The 9,741-nt window shown below is 37.1% G+C and overlaps 1 long non-coding RNA gene across 1 annotated transcript; it reads left to right on the top strand.

Annotated features, from left to right (window-relative positions):
- The first annotated feature begins 3,454 nt into the window (after positions 1–3,454).
- Positions 3,455–4,353, top strand: LOC126928217 (uncharacterized). Its single transcript, XR_007716448.1, has 2 exons — positions 3,455–3,906; positions 4,038–4,353. It is a non-coding gene; the product is annotated as an uncharacterized LOC126928217 (long non-coding RNA).
- Positions 4,354–9,741: the final 5,388 nt, after the last annotated feature.

The raw sequence follows: 9,741 nt of genomic DNA on the forward strand, positions 1-9,741 counted from the left end.
TTTTATATAATATGTTTCTCCTTTTGTTGCTATGTTTATAGTTGGTATCTGCATTGCTATTTTATTTCCTCCTCGCTATCACTTTGCAGCACTATTACTTTGAAGCACTTTTTCACTATTCACTTATACCTGGAGAGGACGACCGTCTAGACACGTCCGTCCTCCTCGGCTGTCCGAGCAGGAGTGTGACGGCTTTATGGGATTATATCCTTTAAAGTAATTAAAGTGATACTAATGATAGAGAATTTTTTACAAATATTTAATATGTCCATAAAATAGGAAATTTCGTGCTCTCTTATTTTATATTAATTATAAATTAATAAGTTTTACATTTGTTATCTATAGATTTAATAAATCATTAAAATTCCATGAAGACATATTCTGGAACACATTAGAAGATTTTGCTGTAATTTACAACGGATGCTCCGAGTACGAACAGGCAGTAAACGAACAAATAGAAATTCAGGCTATTGTGGTAGTATAGCTCACGTGGGATTTTAAGCTCGAATTGGACTTAAATGTTACGATCGTCGTGAATAATTACGATATATAGCCTGTACGACGAGCAGAGAATCTTAATTTATTAACGGCAATTCCTTTGTGCAAAGTGCAATTTTATTAACGGCCTGTAACGAATGAACGGCTCGTTTTGAATAAAGTTTACATTTAGAAAGTAAAGACAGAAACACATTTTAAGAAACTAAGATATCGAGTTCTACTTGTAACCATCAAGTGCTCTTCGTTTGAGAAGATTACGAGTCTCTTCTTCGATAACGACATTAATTAAGAAGTTTCGATACCGTTTATGACATTAAGATCTCATTAGTAAAGTTATATCATTAAAATCTTACTGTTCCTAGAGAATATATATAGTTAAAACTTCCAGAGGATCAACAGAGGATCAGGTAAAGAAATTGTTGATAAAAGCATCGTTAGTGACAACTGACTGTAATCGATATCTGCTGGGTGAAGTTGTGTGTTCTGAGAATCTGTGTTAATGCAAGGATTCTGTTACAAATCATCAACTAAAGAGCCACCGGGCACGTCCGACCGATCGATCGATACCACGAACCTTGAATGAATTAACGCTCAAGGTGGAACGGATTTAATAGATCGAGTGTTAGTGTAATTTGACACTTTGTTTACACTTGCTTTATGCAAACAAAGTTTGATGTTCTGAACTCGATGGTTATAATAGGATCTTGTTGAAACTCCAGTATTTCACCCGCACGGTACGACACTTTGTTGATGATTGTCCTTGTATGTTGTTGATACTCCCCATCAGCCGTTAAATTTTGTTCGTCTATCGTACTTTTCTAGCCAGAGGTTTTCCCTGATGTTTTTCCCTACTGTCTAAGTCATCAGGTTTGCAGCTCGGGGAGGACAGATAATTCGGAATTTGCCAAAGGAAGGAGAGGTGCCGTCCGAGCCATAAAGGGACGGTCACTCAAAATGCCGAATAGATTCATTTAAATAATTATGAGAAACAAGTAAGTTTTGTAATCACAAGTTTTCAAATGTTATAGTTTGAATCTGTTCTTATAATTTTAGAAAGACCTTACAGCCAGGATCTCTAAAAAATTCGATGAAAATTCTCATGAGACATCAATTGAAACAATTAAACGCAACAGAGAATGGGTATAATCATATAATTCCTCCCCATTTCAAAATTCATTCATATACATCGATTTTTGTTTTCATATTTGTTTCATGTGTGAAGAATACGTATTTATTGGCATCAAAATATTTTCTGTTTCAATTCCTGGTCATTTTAGATCGAAACTTCCAAATATCGTTGATTAAAAATTTTTTAATTTTTAAAATGAAAGCCACTAATTATAGGACAAAAAGTTGTTTCAATTATTTGAACATTCTGCTTCATTCCTACAATAACATATTTTATTTTAAATGAAAACAAGAAACAATACTATTGTGTATAAGTTTAATGGAGTGACAAAGGTGATTTGTAGCTAACACTGTAGTTAACATAGTTTCTGCAATATACCCTTTAATCGAGTAGAAACAAGGGGATTTTAGAAATTTCTATTAACCGACAGTATTGTCAACAACAAGTTTTAACAATGACTGAAGGTTGCAGAATTAAATATAAAATGATTTATCAATAGCATATGCAGTGTTACATTTCTAAATAAGCAGTTTATCTTTTAAGAATAACAAAGACACCAGAAAATAAAGATAATATTCTAATTATATTGCAAACTAACGAATAATGTAAAGAATTTATTTTTGTTATCTATATCACAGATTTTAGGTAAAATATTAATTTACTTATTACTAGGAGATTGATTTTGAAATATAATTATAATTTATAATTATAATGGATACCTTTAAACTAGCAGATATTTGGTAGCAGTTCTCTAGCCTTTGTACAATATAACACAGTTCAGTTTAATTGAGTTTAATCCCTTTGACCAGCCAGTTTCCAATTTCATTTATGGCATGATCTCCTAACAATTTCATACCCTTCAAAAGAAACACGATTTTCTATTATTGTTTTACAATCGCGGAATATGATCAGTGTTTCAATTAAGCTCCACTGTTTTAATTTCCCGTCTACGCACGATGTGGGTACACCGTTTTTTTGTTGTTTTTAGATACAAGTGACGAGAAATTATAAAATGATATTTTAAATTTAAACTGATTTCGTTCATTGATTTATTTTAGCGACAATGGTAACTTGTTTGAATAAAGATTTTATAAATAAAATATTTAAGGTCTAAAATAATAAATTAACACATGTGAAAACATTAAAGCTGTTATCCTTATTCATGGTCTTGTTGCAACGTGTTTAACGAGCGTAACGTAGGCGTGAAAACGAAAACGTTGAGACTCTTGTGGCGTAAAAAGACTGAATTCCTCATAAAAATACAAGAAACGAATACAAGAAACGTGCACATAGTTTATTCTCGACCTTGGATACATAAAACCAAAAAAAAAAAAAAGAAAAAGAAAAAGAAAAAAAAAAGAAAAAGAAAAAGAAAAAGAAAAAGGAACAAAAATTTTTATTGGTTATTTACCGAAACTCATTGTATCATTTTTACTACTCTATATAAAACGTAGAATCATATACTGACGAATGTTATTTCGAATTTCTAACTTCAGAACGATAATTACATATTTGTAATTACCAATAAGTGGTAGTAGCATTAAAAATATGGAATATTCAACGAGATGAAATATAGGTAAGGTATTTAAAAGAAAAAAGATTGAAACGTTCGATGTAAAACGATGAAATTAAATGATTGGATTTGAAAACTTGATTCGGTTTAATAAGTCGATGAAAAAAGAATTCATGTTCCTGTCGATACATCAACGACGTGCGCCGTTACTTCCGACTGCTCTGCAATTCAAATGCAGTACTCGAATGTACATGGCGAAAGAAATGGAAATTGAGCAATTTAAGGGAACGAATTACTCTCGCGTCCGCGTAACTTCAAAATGTTTCACGTGTCCGTGTTTGCGAAACGAAATTCGTCGTTGTCCAATTAACACGCTTGCAGATGCTACATTCACTTTGTTGCATATAGGGCTTAAATATATGAACGAATAGAACGGAGCAACTGTCATTAGCGTAATTTTAACGCGTTAAAATAAATTAATGTATAATTTCGTCATTTACGTTTGATCTACCTTTTTTCATCTACGTCATCTACAGCAGCTACGCGAAGCTTCTTGATTGCGTCTTTGGCAGTGTTCGTTGCTATAAATGAAACTTAATAGTTGTTGAAACCGCTCGAAAGTCGTGTTCCTAAATCATTCCCTCGTCTCGTATCGTGTTCATCAAATGGAAAAGGAGATTGTGTTTTAATGAAATCGCTTGTTACTATCAATCTTGCTGTGTCACTCGCATAGGAGAAGAAAGTGAGGAAGGAGAAAAAAATTAAGGTAAGGTCATCAATGAGCAAAATGTTTAATGTAATTAAAATTGTGTCCGCTGCAACCCTCATGACATTTAAAATTCCATACGTATATTGTTATACGTAACATTGCCATATTAAATATATTCGATCAAATAGGTATGTTCAATCAACATTCAATCTCGTTCCCTGAAAGCTGTTCCTGGATATCTGGTTGGATACTTTGCGCACCGAAATACAGAGTGTCAACAGTAACAAACCCTCTATGTAGTGTTTTTGCTTTGCTCTTTTGAACAGGTAGATAACATTTTGCTTCGAAAAACGGATATATATTCCACGGATATGCACATACAGAGTATGTGTATCGATATACACATTGATATACACCTTTGTACAAAGTGTCAAAAAAGTATTTATCGCGGTTTCTTTTTCAAGCCATTCTACACCTTCGATTTGATGAAAATTGGTTAAATAAGTGTAGCACAAAATTGATCTTGACCACAATTTTCAGTGTCAAATTGTTTTTCTATTGCATCATATAGTGCTCATTAGAAAGGAAAGTTCCGTTCTTTTAGAAAAAATGTCTGAAATTTCATTAATACTTAGACTGATTTTTCATATTTGATTCATATTTTAAGGTCAAATATGGAATACAATAACATCAATACTAATATCTACTTTTTTGTGCGAATTACTTTATATTTCAATCTTCCTTGATATGCAGTGACAAGCAAAAGTTGACAAAAGTGTAAACACAGCCCGTTGATTTTATGTAAAAAGCGAATGTCGAAGGTATAATGAGAAAAGAGCATTATTTGACCATTCCAAAAAATAATTTACCTAAATAGTAGTTAATTCTATTGGATATAATAAACGTGAAGTAGTACTAGTGGACGAAATACTATGTTGAAACCTTGATTCGACGAGTATAATTAATGTGCAAAACTGTAAACATGGTTTGAGATGTCCATTTTTGTAAAATGTTTTGTACATTATTAATGTTAATGAAAATTAACTATTACATTTCGTTAATAATAACTTGTAGTTACTCTTACCTAATCTTTACCGATCACTTGAAAAATTTGTCTTTAACATTTATGTGTTTACTTTTTTCGCTCGTCACTGTACATGTTTAAGTCAGATATGAAATATCTGGCGTATTCCAGCGGCTTTGATTAAATCTAAGGTGTTGATATCCTTAATATTGAGAATGTTGTTAGTAAAGTAACTATTTCTATCCAAAAACAAGATATCTTTGAGACAACGTGAATTTTCGTTCCAATTTTCTTAACTTACAAGTATACAATTTTCATCGCATGATACAATCAATCTATCCTACAAAGTTCTGGCACACGACGAAGCTGAGAACATAGATCTTCTTCAAATATTATTTTTCTTACTGCTTCGTGTGGAATTTCTACTCGACGAGATGTTATTAAACGCTTAAAAGCTTATTATTAAACGATAACATACTTTTTCCTACATGAATGAACATGAAAGACGTCGAGTGAGGAATTAGAACAATTGTGGATGGTTGGAAACTATTATGCTGCGGTCTACCATTCGTTTTTGCCTATATATACCACGGAACAAAGGATAATTTTCACCGAATTCATGCAGAGCACATTTTCTAAGTTTTACTGTATATGATTACACCCATTATATTATATTATGTTATTACGATGTTATCTAATTAATTGTTGTCTATTTGTATTGATACTTATATTAACCATTATTTATAACATAATATACTAAATACAATTAGTATACACAATTAGTATAAGGATTAGTATAAGAAATTTTAAACAGCTTTTTTCAAAAGAACGAATCATTTACGAACCAGGGGTTTTCTGAAACTTTCGTTTCTCGTGATGAGTACTTTACGATGCAATAAAAAATTTTGTCTGAAAATTATACTCAAGATCAATTTCATGATCCATTTTCTCTAACAGATCTCCATCTTCCACAGCTATAACAAATAATTTTTTGACACTCTATACATTTAACATCGATTATAATTCTGATAATCGAAACACCGAACATCAATGTGTTTATTCGCTACGCCAACACAGATAACAATTAACATTGATATATAATATATATTTGATGATATATATCTGAAAGAATAGAAATTTCATTTAATCGACTATATGACCATACACAGTTCGCTGTTGAGTGCCGAAGCGTGCAGACGTGTCTCTAGTGCCCAGTGAAGTTCGAAAGTAACACGTGTCACCCAACCGTCGAAAGTGAACACAACGTGCTCCTATCCTCCCAAGTGTTTCCTATCCGCCAGAGAGAAGAAAAGCCTACGCACCTAACCCCAACCCGAACCTTGCCTCATAGCCTCACGACTAGTTATTCATATTGAAATAGCTAGCTCGATGATGGCCCAGCAATCACGTCCAGGCTCGCCTGAGCAAACACACAACTACCCCGCGCTACCCCCTCCGTGGCAGAAGTGTAGCAGATCCCCCCGTGACAACGACGCCAATAAGGCGAAAAAACGCAAAATTGAACCATCAAACACTAACTCGAACGAACAGCTATCAACACAAATTAACACTCACAACAGGTTCGCAGTATTGGAATCCTCAAACGACGCCATGGAAATCGCAGACCCGCCGTCAAACCATCACGCACAGAGAAGCCCCCCTCCCCCACCAATATTTGTTAATGATGTCATCGATATCCAGAAAATGATCAAGTCGTTAGTGAGAGATATCTCCAAGGAGGACTACAACTTGAAGATAACCAACAACAAAGTCAAAATCCCGCCGGCGAACCCAGAAGCCTACAGGAAGCTTACCAAGATACTTAGGGCCCTGAACGCCAATTTCCACACCTATCAACTCAAAGAAGAAAGACCCTTTCGGGTGGTGCTACGAAACATCCACCATTCCGCAGACATCGAAGAGCTAAAAACCGAATTATCTAAGCTCGGCCACGAAGTCATCAATGTCAGCAACATAAGGCATAGAGTCACGAAAGACCCGTTATCCCTATTCTTTATTGACCTAAAACAGAAACCCAACAACAAGGAAATATACAACACCAGTCGCCTAATGAACGCCATCGTAAAATTCGAACCACCGCAAATCAAAAAGGAGATAGTGCAATGCAAAAGGTGCCAGAGATACGGACACACGCAGAAATACTGCAACCATACCTTCCGCTGCGTCAAACCAATGCAGGAAATCACCGGAAACCCCAGCGAAGTGCATCCACTGTCAAGGTGACCATCCTGCCAACTGCAAAGGCTGCTCAGCCTACAAAACTCTGTACTCAAACAAGTACCCCAAACTTAGAACAAAAGAGGTAAATTACCAAACACCCAGCTCGCCGAAATTCACCTTTACCCCGATCAATCCCCCCAACCAATCAAACACCCAGCCCTATCAAATTCACCACTCCCTCAAACTCCTATGCCCAAGCGGTACAAGGCACGCGAAATACACCAAATAGCCACAGGGATCCTCCCCAAATTAGTGTCCCCACCTCACCTAATACAGACAACGTCTCTAGACTTGAAAAGCTAATAGAGAAACAATCTGAGCAAATAAACAATTTGCTATCGCTATTAACACTCATCATGGATAAATTAATACGCCCCGACACAAAATAAAACCAAGACGCATAGCTCTGTGGAATGCCAACGGTCTAGCGCAACGCAAACTTGAACTAAAACTCTTCCTAAAACACCAGCTAATCGATATAATGCTCATATCTGAAACCCACTTCACCGACAAAAACTACCTGAACATAAACGGATACAAGTTCTACCATACCCAACACCCCAGCGGAAAGGCCCACGGCGGCACCGGAATCATAATCAAATCAAACATTAAGCACTACGAACTTCCACCATTCCAGAAAGACTATCTCCAAGCAACAAACGTAGTAATAGAAGACTGTCATGGTACAATCACCACTTCAGCTGTATACTGCCCTCCCAGACACTCCATCGCCAAAGAAGACTTCGACAACTTCCTGGACACCCTGGGCAATAGATTCATAGCCGGAGGAGACTACAACGCTAAACACACCCAATGGGGTAGCAGACTGGTTACAGTAAGAGGCAAAAACCTCCTCAACAGCATAATAACCAACAACCTCAACTACCTTACCACATACGAACCCACACACTGACCCACCGACACAAACAAAATAGCCGATCTCCTTGATTTCCTCATAACTAAAAATATCTCGTCAAGACACGTCCAAATCAATTCCTCGGCTGATCTCTCCTCTGATCATTCCCCCGTGATAGTAACAGTCAGTTCAACTATCATCGAGAATACACCTAATGGCTCCATTCATAACCAACACACCAACTGGCAGCTCTTTAGAGAAGTCTTTACCCACACAACTTCAGCCTCAACCTCACTAAAAACCAATGAAGAAATCGAAGCAGCCACGGAATACCTAAACGCGAGCATAATAAACGCTATCCGCGTCTCCACACCGGCAAAAACGTCCATCAGCAATCACGAATACGCCCAGTACATATTAAAAAAAAATAGCAGAAAGACGTAGACTAAGAAGGATATGGCAGACCCATAGAACACCGGAGGACAAACGCAAATTAAACAACGCAACTAGAAAACTATCCAAAACCATAAAAAACTACAATAATGACCGTTTTCACAAATATCTCGCCAGCTTGTCCCCCACAGCCGAATTTAACTACTCACTATGGAAAGCCTCCAGGAAACTCACGCGCCCCCCACAAATAATACCTCCAATCCGCCGTCCGCAGGGTGGATGGGCGCGTAGCCCTATAGAAAAAGCCAACCTATTTGCCAAACACTTGACTGAAGTATTCCAACCCCATTCCTCCATAGCTGCAGCGGACGTCACCGAATACCTGCACACTCCCTTCCAAATGTCCCCTCCTGTTGAACCCTTCACTTCTGCAGAGATCATAGAAGCAATCAGTCGCCTAAACCCCAAGAAAGCAGCAGGTCACGACCTAATAGGAAATAAAGCAATCAAGGAGCTTCCCATAAAAGGGATTGCACTCATCGCATCAATCTTTAACGCCATCCTCCGCCTTGAACACTTTCCTAAGGCGTGGAAAATCTCACTGATCACCCTCATCCCCAAACCCGGTAAACCAATATATGAAACCAGCTCCTATCGCCCAATCAGTCTTTTACCTACCCTGTCTAAACTATTCGAGAGGATGCTCACGAATCGTCTCCTTCCACTCCTAGAAGAATTGAAAACACTCCCAGATCACCAATTCGGCTTTCGAAAACAACACTCAACAGTAGAGCAAATCCACCGCATAACCCACATGATCAGCCAAACCCTTGAAAAGAAAAAATACTGCTCAGCGGTATTCCTAGACATCCAACAGGCATTCGATAAAGTATGGCATGAAGGGCTACTCTACAAGCTTAAAAAAATCCTACCTCACCCATACTACTCCATCTTAAAATCCTACCTAACCAACAGACAATTCATAGTTAAATGTCTAGACGCCACTTCCGCAACATTCCCAATAGAATCTGGCATACCACAAGGTAGTGTCCTCGGACCCCTACTGTTCTCCATCTACACTGCCGACTTACCCATATCAAACGAGGTAACAATAGCAACATTTGCCGACGACACAGCACTATTAGCTACCGACGCAGACCCGGCAATTGCCTCATCCACTCTCCAGCGAAGTCTCCACTCCATGGAAAAGTGGTTCCAAAAATGGGGTTTTAAAATAAACGAAAAAAAATCCTCCCATGTAACCTTCACGCTCCGAAAACAAATCTGCCCCCAGGTCACCATTAACAACACAATAATCCCACGCAAGGACTCCGTAAGATACCTGGGCATGACTCTAGACAGGAGGCTAACTCGGAAA

The sequence above is a fragment of the Bombus affinis genome, unplaced genomic scaffold, assembly GCF_024516045.1.
Source record: "Bombus affinis isolate iyBomAffi1 unplaced genomic scaffold, iyBomAffi1.2 ctg00000680.1, whole genome shotgun sequence".
Lineage (NCBI taxonomy): Eukaryota > Metazoa > Arthropoda > Insecta > Hymenoptera > Apidae > Bombus > Bombus affinis.